Consider the following 13,657-nt stretch of genomic DNA (forward strand, 5'->3'; position numbering starts at 1 on the left):
AAGGTGGAGCACAAAGTTATGATCTGAGAGCAATTCCATTTCTCTCTATATATGCAAATTATAGGAAAGCTTGTGTTCACATACACAAAAAATCTTATACGCAAATTTTCATAACATTATCAGTTATAATATTCCTAAAAACAGAAGTAACTCAAATGTTTATCAACTAATAATGGGAAAACAAAATTTGATGTAGCCATATAAGGCACTATTTTTCTACAGTAGAAGGGAATGAATAGTGTTATATGTATAACATAGATGAACCTAAAAAGAGCATGCTAAATAAGTCAGACACAAAATACCATATTTTGCATCATTCCATTTATATGAAGTGTTCACAATAGACACACAATAGATCCATGGTTGCCTAGGGATGGAAGGAGATGAGTAAGGAAGGGACCAGAGTGTGACAGCTAGAGGGTGTGAAGTATCATGTGGTGTGATGGAAATGTTCTAAAATTGAATAGTGGTGATGATTGCACAATTTTGTAAATATGCTAAAGTCTTTTAAATTATATGTTTTAAACAAGCGAGCTGTATACCATGTAAATTGTGTTAAATCTGTTAAAATGATGTTATCCCAGAAATACACTACACTAACATGAATATTTCTCATGATAGATATTTATAATTTTAGTATCTATTTATATTTTTCTTCAAAAATGGTCTCAATTTATGACTTAATGAACTCTACCTTGATCCTATTTTTCCTTCTGCTTCTTCTCTTTATATCTCTTCCTATTTTATTAACTCTATAAAACTCAAATTCTGTGATAGAGTACATTTTGAAATCTGGGTAAAAGGCTACATTTCTCCATATTTTAATAAGTATCAGTTCATGTGTATGTTTGATATTGGCAAGTGTACTTCACAACTATGAATCATAATGGATATTGAATATCCTCATATGAATTGTCTCTGTTCAGGCACTGGTGGTTGAATCCAAGGCCTCATACATGCTAGGCAGGCTATAGCCCCAACCCCTAGGTCTTAGCATTTCTTATTAAATTATGAGAAAATTATTATTTTAGGGTATAGGGTAACAATATTAGATTTATTTCACTGGGAGAAGGAAAGCTCAACAATAATCTCCTAGTATTTGAAGGACAGTGGGTAGTCTCCATTTACACCTAGAAAAAGTCTTAATAAACAGTAGGATGAACTTTTTAAGCCTAAGGAAAGTTTTCCCAAAATCAAAGTTTTACAGATGAAATGGCTTATAAAAGGTAACCTGGCATTTCCCCTCCTGACCATAGGAATGACGCCATCTATGGCAGCTACTGCAGACATGACGGCTAGAGGAAAGGCACTGGCAGAGATGAACCAATCAGGCATTTCACCCCGGAACAGTCTGTGATTGCAGTTACATAGGGGCCGGTTGCTTCTTTTCTCTAGAATCTCTCTCTGTCTCTCTCTCCCTCTCTCTCTCTCCCTTTGTCTCTCTCTCTCTCCCCATCTGAAATGAAATTCAGCATTGACTAAATATTTATATTCTTTCCAATGCATTTTACATCACTTATTTCATGATCAAGAACAACTTCTAGTGTACTGGATAAATCACTCAGTTGATGAGAGCTTAGGCTAGCTTTAGTTAGAATTTATAGAATTATTCTTTAGTATTTCTTTTTCTCATAAGGTATGTGTCTTCCTAGGTGGTATGGGGTGTTGCAAAGGCATTATTCCTGAAAACAAAACACAGCTTTCCACAGGCACATTGTTTGTCTGCTCTAGTTTACCTGGCCTGTCTGAGCCTGTTTCCTCTTCGTGCAGAGTGGGATTATCAGACCTATGCTATGGGCCTGATGTGAGTGTTAAACAACACAACGTACTAGACATTGAAGCCAGGAATCCTTTCTTCTTTTTTCCCAAGATCATTTTTATCAATAAATTAATTTAAATCACCAATATTCTTATTTTAACATTTTAATTAAAAAGATATTTTGATTTTAAAGTAATCTGAATAGAATTTTAAATAACATTTGGATGTGAAAGAGACATGAGAAGCCACAGAATATCAAGTTCTTTAAACAGTGTTAAGGAAGTGACCATGTACATACTTTGCACAGTATTCTGGCCAGTTTACTTAGGCTGTTATATACGTTATCACCTATTTTTCCAAAGATGTTTGACCTCATGGTTTTGGTGTAATGATACTTTATATGACACTTATAACTAATTTCATTCAATGAAATATTATTCAGCCGGACTTCTGGGAGAACATGGCGGACAGATAACAGCAACTACTGGAGGCTCTCTGAAAAACTAGGCTCAGAAGCCAGGTATGGTGTGGACTAAAGAGACATCAGCAGGTGGAGTTATGCTCTGCTGACTCAGGAACGAACTCGGCTGAGAGAAACCAATTTGGAATGCAGTCCTGGTGCTAAAACAGGAACAGAAAAGTCTCGCTGCTGAGGCTGGACCCTGCGCCATTGGAAGCCGCGATTTGGGTTTCCCGCCGCGCGGTGGCTGGCTGCCTCTACATCAGCTCCGCAAGGAAAGAGACGTGCGGAAACTCTGAGAACGGGAGTCTGCGAACGGAGTCGAAAACAGGACGGGCAGGGACGCATGTTCTGACTTGTGGCGAGGTGAGTGAGAGAAACTGACACTCTACCACAGTTTGACTCCAGCGGACTTTCTGGGCCCGAGCAGTCCTGTGGGAGCAGGGCGCAGTGAGGACTCCAGCCACACATTCCCCTCTCGGGCGGGATTGGTGAAAAGTGCCTGGCCTGCGTGACGCTGCCGGCGGACCCCGTAGGCCAGCCCAACCCAGATCCCAGAGCCCGACGGAGGCCGGGAGGGGTGGCCCCCCGCGTAGGCTGCCTGGTGCGCAGCGGTGAGTGGGAACACCTAACCGGCGCAATTTGATCAGGCTGTGGCTGACAGGGAGAGAAGCTGGGCCTCTCATATAAGCTTGCATATATAAGGAACAGAGAATATGGGAAGAGGCAGCAACAAGAAAGGCTCCTCGGCCCCCAATTCTGAGAAACAGGCAATAGCAGACACCGCACCAATACACATAAAGCACCATATAGAGAGCCTCATAGACCAATTCAGGAATGAAGTTATCAACGACCTGAAGCTAGAAGTATGCAAAATAGTTAGAGAAATGCTAAGCCCCACCCAAGAAAAAACAGATGGTGGAATGGAAGAACAGAAAAAGAGGGGAGAATTGCTTGATGGAGAAAACAGGAAAAGTATAGAATACGTGAAGCAGGTTCAAAGGGACTACCAAGAAACTAAGAAGTCTATCGAAGACTGGCATAACAGCTTGAAAGAAACTAAGGACAGACTATCTGAACTGGCGGGCAGAATTGTAATATGGGAGAATGAAATGAAAAACTTCTTAAAAATAACAAAGAAACAAACAGCAATAATACAAAGACAAGAAGATGATAAGAGGATCCATAACTTAAGGATTAAGAACATAAAAGAAGAAGTAGGGACACAAACAAATGAACTACAAAAGCTACTCACAGAAATAATCCAGGAGAATTTTCCTAATTTAGCAAAAGGTAAAGATACTCAGATGTATGAGGCATACAGGACCCCAGCTACCTACAACCCTAACAGAGAAACACCCAGGCATATAATAATAAAAATTCCAGAAATTCAATACAAGAACAGAATATTAAAAGCTGTAAGAGACAAGAAACAGACCACCTACAAGGGAACACCCATCAGAATTACAGCAGATTTCTCTGCACAAACCATCAAATCACGAAGAGCATGGGGGGAAATAATTCAAGCTTTGAAAGATAATAATCTCCAGCCAAGATTGAGATATCCTGCACAACTGTCCCTGGAAATTGATGGAAGAACAAGGTGCTTCCAGGATAAAGAGGAACTGGGGGAATTTGCAACCACCAATTCAACTCTACAGAGAGTATTGCAGGATATTCTAAAAAAAGAAAAATACAAAGAATCCAGAAATAGTGGAGGCCACAACTAATGGAGCAGAGAACAAAGTGAAGAAGACAAACTGACAGCTACTGACAGAATAAGAGCTCAACAGAAATGAGGCAGAGAAGATTGGATGATAGGAACAGCTATTTTGGAGAAAATGACATCTTAATAGGTAATACTGATTTAGTATCATCTTGCTTTGAAGTCTCATCTAGCTTTTGTCCTTCTGTCTCCAATGGTCTAAATAGGTTGTATCTTACTAGATTTTATTACGTATGATAGTATAAGCAAAAACCTTTTAAAGACAAGGAGATTATACAGAAACCATTATTCATTTTCTGTTAGTCGATTCTAAATACTCTGTAATGCTGTCATTCTCTTAAATGGTTTTACATTGTTTTGATATACTTAATGCTACAGTATATGAAGTTGTACTCAAGGATTTCAAGGAAAGAGACAATATGGTAACTACTTTTAGGTCAGGATTATCTGGTGGTGAAACACTATTCTGCTTAAATGGTTATGTTTTGATCTGTGCTGTTTCGTTGTTATGCCCTCTTTTATCTCAATCTCCACTCCATTATTTACTTTTTTAATACTTTTTTTTATTTTTATCCTTTTAATTAAAGGAAAAAAATAGCAGGATATATTATAGTAACCCACTTTGACTTTCCATTACCTCGATTTAAAGCCCTGTATTACTCTCACCATCTGGTTTTTAACTGATGTTCCCCTATTCTGTTTTGCTGGATAGTATCAGGTTCGAAAATTTAGGCATCAGCTGTGAAGATAATGAGATTCATTATAACGCCCATTCTCGTTGACTTTTATCACTTTTGAAGACCTACAATGTCTCCAATGGTTTGGCTTTGTCGGTTTTGTTCTTTACTGTTTTGTTCAATTGTATTATAACTAATGGTATAGGCAATTCTATTAGAGATAGCGGGAGGCATTATGGTAACCATTGTTGATCACCTTGTATTATGTTTTCACATTATCTATTATGTCCACCCTTTTGACTTGACCGATTCTGTTCTGTTATGTCACATTTGGTTTTACTCTCTTCCAAAAAAGTAATAAGAACCGTGAGAGCAATGAAACCCAAAATGTGTAATAGTCATTGTACAAAAGAGAGGAAAAGAAAGTGCTCTAAACTATATAACTGCATGTATATTTAAGTGTATAAGATAGAATATGATATCACAGAGTTTTATTGGATCATTGAACAGAACTGTTTGCAGTATCATTGATGGAATGCCCACTTTACAAGCTTTAATTTTGTGACTTGAACAATTATTTCTAAGATGACAGTATGTAATCCATTAACTAGTGATTTCCTACTGTTCATTTTTTTTATGCAAATCTGTATAACTTGTACCCTTTCTCTGCTTTTTTTTTCTTTTCTCCTTAAATAAAATTAAAAAAAATAAATAAAAAAGAAATATTATTCAGCCTAAAAGGAAATGCCTTGTGACACAAACTATAACATAGTTAGCCCTTGAGGTCATTATTCTTAGTAAAATAAGTCATATTCAAAGGATGAAAAAAAGTATGATTCTGCTTTTATATGGTGTACTAGGGTCCTGGTTATAGAAGAGCTGAGGAAAAAATAAGAGGGGGAAATTACAATTTAATGGACATATTTTTACACTACGTGATAATGAAATAGTTCTTGAGACAGATAGTGATACTGGTTACCTAACAGTGTAAGAATCCTTGTTGCTACCAAACTGCACATTTAAAATGATGAACTTAAGTTACATATGTTTACTACAAATAAGCCAAATGTAAAATCAATAATATGTACACTGAGTTGTGCACATATTCAAGAGGATGAGAAGCTAAGCCATAGATTAGGGAAAATATTTTAAAAAATACATATTTTATAAGAGATCATAATCTAAAATTTATAAAGAATTTTTGAAATATCAACTCTATATAAAAGTGAGTCAAAGATGTTAACAGACACCCCATTAAGAAGATATAGAGATGACAGATAAACTGTCATGTATCATCAAAGAAATGCAAACTAAAAGATTGAGATATGACTACACACCTATTAAGGTTTGCAAGACCTAAGATCCAGGCAACGGTAAACGCTGGAGAGGATGTGGAACACTAACAACTCTTGTTCATTGCAAATAGAAATAAAGCCAATTATAGTCCCTCTGGAAGACATTTGGTAATGTCTTTCAAAACTAAACATACTTATATGGTCTACCAACCATGTGTTTTGGTATTTGCCACCAAAAGTTGAAAATGAATACCCTCAAAAAAGTCTGCACCTGAATGTATATAAAAGCTTTTATTCAAAATTGCTAACATGTGGAAACAACCAACATGTTCTTCAATAGGGAAATGAATAAACTGTTGTAAACCAAAGCTGTGGTTTATGGAATAGTACTAAGTGCTAAAAAGTCTTGAGAAAATATAGAAGAAATCCAAGTGCATATTGTCAAGTGAAATAACCAAATATCTTAGACTGACTAATTTGTAACAGAGTCTGTTGCTCACAGTTCTGGAGGGGGAGTAATTTAGAGCCAAGGTACCAGCAGATGTAATGTCTGGTAAGGATCCGTTTGCCATGCATGGTGATTTCCTCAATCCTCACTTGGTAATGGGGAAGGCAGCTTTCTGGGGCCTTTTTTATAAGGACATTAATACCACTCATGAAGCTGGATCCTTCATGATCCAATTGTCTTCCAAAGGCTGCGTTTTCTAAGATAATTACCTTGGTGATTAGATTTGAATGTGAATTTGGGAAAGGGGAACTTTCAGACCATAGCCTTAGCCATGGTAATTCGTACCATTTTTAAATGGATTCTCAAATATCTCTGTCATGATTGTCTAGATGGCTGTGCTTTTGTTTACAATGAGGTTCAAGTTAAAATTTTCTCTTAATTCTTTTACCTTGTACTTAAATTCTTCTTGCCTTTTTTTTTTTTTTTTTTTTTTTTTTGTCTTTTGTACGACTGCCTGCTTGCAAGGCAGGCACTTAAGCCGCTGAGCTAAATCCCCAGTCCCTCCTGCCATTTGTTTATAAATGAAAAGTCGATCTTTTTTTTTTTTTTTTTTTTTTAAATCAGTACCAGGGATCGAACTCACGATTGCCTGCCGCTGAGCTAAATTCTCAGCCCCCTGAAAAGTAGGTCTTTGATCAGATTTTAACTTTTGTTTTCCTGCAAAAAGTATCAAGAGTTCATGTCCTGGGATGAATAGATTAACAGCTGTTTCTGCCGAATTAAAAATCTAGTTTCATGCTGTAGAAATACTTTGACAACTGTTTTACTGATATAACTAACTTGAATAGTCTGTTTTTAAGGAGAATGAAAGTCAAAATAGATTGGGGTTTCAAATAGATAAAATTACTGATGTTGAAGAGTAAAATTTAATGATTTATTTAGTAATATACTGTGGAAAAATTGGGCCCTGCCACACAACCACTAAATAGGAATCATGCCCAAGTTTAGTAAATTAAGCAATAGATATGTAATGTTAAATTTGGATTCTATAAAATTTAGCTTTATATCTTCCAGGTGTTTAGATCATATAATTGTTAGGTAAGGTGTTTGTCAGAGATCTTTTAGAAATTTGCTCTAATAAATATACAACAATAATTCATATACATTAGTAATAAGGATTGATACAAGTATGGTGATTAAGAATATTTACTTTTAGTGAGTTAAAGGTAAACATCAGGACTGTGTGAATTAGAAGTCACTTGCTATACTATTTCTCCTTTCTTTTAGCTTCTATCTGAAATATCATAAATTCAAAATCATCAAACTATGAATTATCTAATAAAATGTTTTTATGGTACTTTGATCTTCAGAGATTTCCAGTATTAAACACTTACCTGCATAATGAGTTACATTGGCTGATAACAAATGTGTATATAAATGATACTAATCAGTTACCATCATTATGCATTGCAATTAACTTCTTAATAGCAGTGTATTAATAATGTATTTCTAAGTGATCAACCTGTTACAAAATCCATAGAGAGTTTTCTTACTCTTGTTTGTATCCTCAGCTGTCACTGAAAAGCAAGAAGTTTAAATAAATGTTAAAAATTCATTTTTATGTTTGCACTGCAATATAACCTAAGGCCATTATCGCTCTAGAATGGCTGAATCTTTTTGATTCTAAAATAAGAACCATCATGAGTTTCTCTATTTACTATCCTAGAGGAGCATATAAGGTGCCCTGGAGTTAATTAATTAGATGGATTCACTCACCTTTAAAGTAAGAGTGATAACTCATTCATATAATTTCTTTTACTCATATCACATTAGTAATTAAGTTTGTGAATTCAGCTTTCAAGACAGCTACTAGTAGAAACTCAAGATCTTATATTTGTTAACAGTGGATGATTGTTAAACTGAATGAACAAACAATCTTTTATCAATGTTTTCATTGGCATGATATTTTTATTAGAATCAAGAAATCACAAAATGAATTACTTAAATGCTAAAATTAAAGCATACAAAATTAAATATATATGCATTTGTTTGCTTTCATCTTGTTATGTGTCTTCATGCATAGATCACATTTTATAGGGAACAGAAACAAGATGACTGTCAGCATGATATTCTGAGTTGGTGGTGCTTGCCTTTAGTTGAGGTGGATCAATTACCAACACTTTTATTCCAACAGGATTGTTTAGGGAATAAGTGAGAGGATAAATGTTTTAAGAGTATGAAGAATATTGAGTTAGAGACATTATTTTTATTTAGCTTCTCTAGAGGAATATCATGAAGCAGAAAATAGTGTCAAGAACGGTTCAAAGAAACAGTCTGTACATGATAGTACAAAAACTTGACTTTGTTTTTTCTGGGGAGGCAATAACATCTGAAATCATGGGTGTCTTTTGCAATGATCCATCTTCACATCCAAAACAGTCATTTATATGCTGATGAATTTAAATCGCTTGCCCTCATTTTTAAAAGAACATCATTGGGTTACTTCAATGTTAACAAGAAAATTTAAAGTTCAGAAATGCTTCATTCAGGAATAGAAATTGAATGTTTTATTCTATTTCTTCTAATGGATGAAAAAACAGAAAGGGTACATTTTTATTTATGGTAATCTTCTCTTTTATGTTTATAATGTGTTTTACTCTTGCTTGGAAGCTACAGTAAAGCTTTTTATCTCTTCTTGTTCTCGTAAATGCTTGTTTGTATGTATCTGTAACAAGATAAACACCCCACAAGGCATATACTTATATATGCGTGTGTATCTATTAATTTCTTTATACTTCTGGGACTGGGATTTATAATCAAATGCTTAGAAAAGGAACTGTGCAGTATAACAGAAAGACTGCTTGCTCTTGATCTTGACTTTGGTTTTATCTTTATTTTTACTAGTAAAAGTGTTTTTTTGAAGCAAGCCACATAGCATCTTTAAGCACTAACCTTTCTCATCTCTATAAATCAGTTGGAAAATATAATATCTAAGATTACTTTAATTTTAAAATTCTTTGATGAAAGATGAAAACTGAGTTGGTACAAGGATCATGTAGTAATGACTTATTCCAAGTACAAGAGTAAATATTCAATATTTGAAGAGTACATTTATTAATGAAAGAATTCTATGACATGGTTAATTTTATGTATCAACTTGACTTGGCCATCACATATCATATTTGTCAGATGTCATTCCGACTGTCAATAAGGATGTTTTTTATTGAAATTAACATAAGACAGATACATTCTTTAATGTGTGTAGATGTTCTCCAATAGAAAACGTCGAGTAAAAGGAATGCTTCCTGACTGACAGGTTGAGCTAGAATGTTTTAAAAAAAAATCTTTTTCAGCCTTTAGGCAGAAATAAAACATCACCTCTTTTTGGGTGTGAAGACTGCTAGCTTTCAGGCTAGAATTTATATAATGTACTCTGCTGTTTCTCAGGCATTTAAACTTGGACTAGCTATATACATTGGTTCTTCTTAATCTAGTTGCTGTCTTAACAGCTTCCCTTATTGCTAAGTCAAAAATCTCCCAAGCCCACAATTTAGAGGAGAGGTTTGTTTTGGCTCACATTTCAGTTTGCAGTCAGCTGCCTCCAAGGCAAGGCAGCCTGGTAGATAGGCATGGCTCGGGAAAAGTTGCTCACAGCATAGTAGACAGGAAGCAAAGAGCAAAAGAAGGAATTGAGGAGGGATATAAACTCTTCCAGGTCATATCCCCTTGGCCCTCTTTTTTGAAAAGACTCTACCTCCTAATATCAAGTCAGCTTTAGGCCTCTATAATCTAATTATCTTAATCGAATTACTTACAAACACATGAGGCTATAGATGTAACTCGGAACATTTTGCCTCTGCACCTCTGAAGATTCATGCACATGTCTTTATGCAATGTGCATTTAATTCATTTCTAAGAGTTGTCCCCAATTTCAACATCACTGAAAAGAACAAATTCAGAGTCTCCTCTGAGAAAGGCAAGCTCTTAGCCGTGAGTCTTTGTAAATATTCTAAAAGAAGTCACACACTGCTTCCACATAATGGCACAGGGTAACCATTCCCATTCTAAACAAAAGTAGGAAGATAGAAAAGAATGAGACCACCATAAGACTAAAACTCAGCAAAGCCAACATTAAATTTTGTCATTCCATATACAACATCTGGGCCAAGAGTTTGAACTCCAAAGGGCACTGGTACCCTTGCCCCTATGGCTTTGCCATAGTGTCTGCCATAATACCTGAAGCCTTCATGGTGTCTCTCTTGGGCTAGATTTGCTCACTCCTGAGGTTTCCCTCAGATATTCCATGTACCTGGCTTTTGTAACTTTCTGGGGTCTCCACTGCACTCTCAGGTTCACTCCCACTGCTTCATGGACTGCCCTCTCAGGAATATATGGCCTGGTCTTCTAGGCCTTCTTCTGAACTCCAGCTGGAAGTCTCCCTGACTCCACAACTCTTGCATTCTGCATGCATGTAACACCAGCACTGTGTGAATGACACCAAAGTCTGCTGCCAGCTCCAGCATTAATTGGACTCACTAGAATCATGGCTACACAGGTCTCCAAGTATATGGTTGGCTGAATTCCCTAAACCAAATCTGAAGGAACAAATTCCCTTAGATGGCTGCTATTCTGAAGCACTAGGCCCTAAGACTTTCTTCTCATAATGGTCTTTCATTCTTGCAACTTTGAGCCTGTGAAAGAAGGTTGGGGTTCATGCAGTGCCCTCAGGTCGTCTTTTATATTGCTTTGTTTTAAAGTACTTAGCTTTTAAAAATTGCTAATATTTCAAGCAACAAAAGTCTCCTCTTTCCAAGTTTTGTGGGATTTTTCTTTATGAAAAACTAAGATCTTTTACTTGGCTAAAAGGGGCAAGCATTATCCATGTACAGTCTAAACACTGGACTACTTTGAAATTTCTTCCACTGGATCAATTAGTCTGCTGCTCTTAACTTCAGTCTCTTGCAGTTTCAGTACATGAAGAAAATACAGACAAATTTTTGGGAAAGCATAACAAATACATGGTCTGGAGTTCAATCACCAGTGAAGCCTTGGAACTTTTTGAATCTGGTCTTTACTGGTGGCATTACTCTGAGCATCCTGGTCTTTCGAGTTCTGGCCAGAATCTACCATAAAGCTTGGTTCACAGCATTCTAGTGATTTCTCAACTAGAATCTTCAAACCTTTCCAAACTTTTCCCAACAACTAATTCCAAAAGCTTCTGAACCATATGGTCAGGTATTGCCACAGCAATGGCCCTATTCCCATTCCATTGTTGTGGAGACAAAATACTTGATTTATAATTTAGTGAAGGAGATATTTAGTTTAGCTCAAGTTTCAGTCTATATTCAGTTGGCTCCAAGGCAGAAAGGCATGGCACAGAGTGTGACAGACAGGAATCAGAGAATAAAAGCTAGGAACCAGGCAAGGATATAAACTTTTCCAGGCCATGCCCCCACTAACTTGCCTTTTCTGATTAGACCTCACTGCCTAAAAGAAAGTCAGCTATAAACCCCTATAGATCAGTTACCTTCCAAAAATCTCACTTATGAGCATATAAGACTCTTGGAGGATCATCTAGATCTAAATCATAACTTTTGTGTAGGAAATCATGGAACTTCTCAGCCTTCATAATCATGTGAGTCCTTCCTTCCTTCCTTCCTTCCTTCCTTCCTTCCTTCCTTCCTTCCTTCTGTCCTTCCTTCCTTCATCCCCCCTTCCCCTTCCTTCTTTCTCCTTCTCTCCCTTCACTTTTTCCACACTCCCCGCTCTTTTATCTATCTATCTATCTATCTATCTATCTATCTATCTATCTATATTACATGGCTTCTGGAGCACACTAAAATATCCTGTATAAATTCATAATTTTTCCTCTGCTTACAGTCAATTAGTCATTAAGCTTTGTGAATTCAAATACCAAAATAATTGACATCTTCCAAACTAGATTTTACTGAATTAAAGCTATTTTTGGATATTTTTTTGAATGCAGTACGTTGGGCCAAAATTTTTCTGAAACTTAAATTTTACTATCAATAGCCTTTCTATCCAGATGAATTTTTGAGATTATATTCATGACGTAGATTCTAAAGATGCTAACATGTAAAACTATACTGCAGGTTAATTTATTTTTGAAAATACAAAGGGTTCACTTTGTACTTAAAAAAAGACACTGGTAGATGGGTGATTGGTATCAGAATATGTAGAGTGAATCATGAGGATGCATTAATAATGAAGATAAGATTGGGAAGTCCTCATTGCAACAGCATAATTCGTGCAGAGGACAATGGGTTAGCTCTGAGTAAAGACGAATGAAAAATATATGTTCTTTATCCTTAAGGAGATAAGTCAGTGGAAGACAAATACATATTTGTCAGTTATAGGGGAGAGTCCAAGTCCTATAACTGGAATTGGTTTCCTCTATTTTTTTTACTGCCCTAAAGAAGGACTACATTATTTTTAAACTTTCAAAAAATCTTTATTAGTGGTACATGCCTGAAATCTCAGCACTCAGAAGGCTGAAGTAAGAGGATCGCTGAGAGCCTGAGGTCAGTGTGGGGTATACAAAGTGAGTTCAAGGCCAGCCTGAACTGCAGAGCAAGACCCTTTCTCAAAAAGACCACAAAAAACCTTTTTTAATACATGTTTTCATGTTCATTGTGGGGAGTTGGTACAAGTACACAGCACATTTTAATTCTTTTTACTTCCACTCCCCTTCCATCTCTTTGTTTGTAAAAGATCCATCTCCTTGTTCCTATTATCTGTCTGTTGTTTTGCTCTTTAAATTATTTATACTTTGAGTTTTAAATAATAATTTCATGTCATCAGGAGGTTTCGATAAATGACATTTTATTGACTCATGCTCAATGTTTCGACAACTCAGTAAAGCCAACTTGTGTTTCTTGCTTTTGTTGTGTGAAGGTTGTAGATTATGTAAAATTTTGTTTGGCTTAACTGATCTCTGCTAGGCTTCATTTGTCTTGTCTTTCTGTGAGTCACATTAACTGAGTGTGTTGGAACTTCCTGTCCTCATAGTGAAAGGAAGTAATGTAGCCAGACTAGGTGAAGGTTTTTGAGGCTTCTGTCAGGCATAGAATACAGATTTTATTGGGTAAAGCAAAGCACATAGCCAAACTTAAAAATCTTTGACAGTGATAAGTACTCTATTTTCTAGGAGATTGACATGGCTGAGAAGAAAATAAATATGAAGAAGTAATATAATGTACTACAAGGCAACATGCATGTAAATCAAAGCACTTAGACAATGTCTGGCACAGAGTACTTGTAAAATGTTTACT

This window comes from Cavia porcellus, unplaced genomic scaffold (assembly GCF_034190915.1).
Source record: "Cavia porcellus strain 051 isolate PalLab524CR breed Dunkin Hartley unplaced genomic scaffold, mCavPor4.1 scaffold_31, whole genome shotgun sequence".
NCBI classification, from domain to species: Eukaryota; Metazoa; Chordata; class Mammalia; order Rodentia; family Caviidae; genus Cavia; species Cavia porcellus.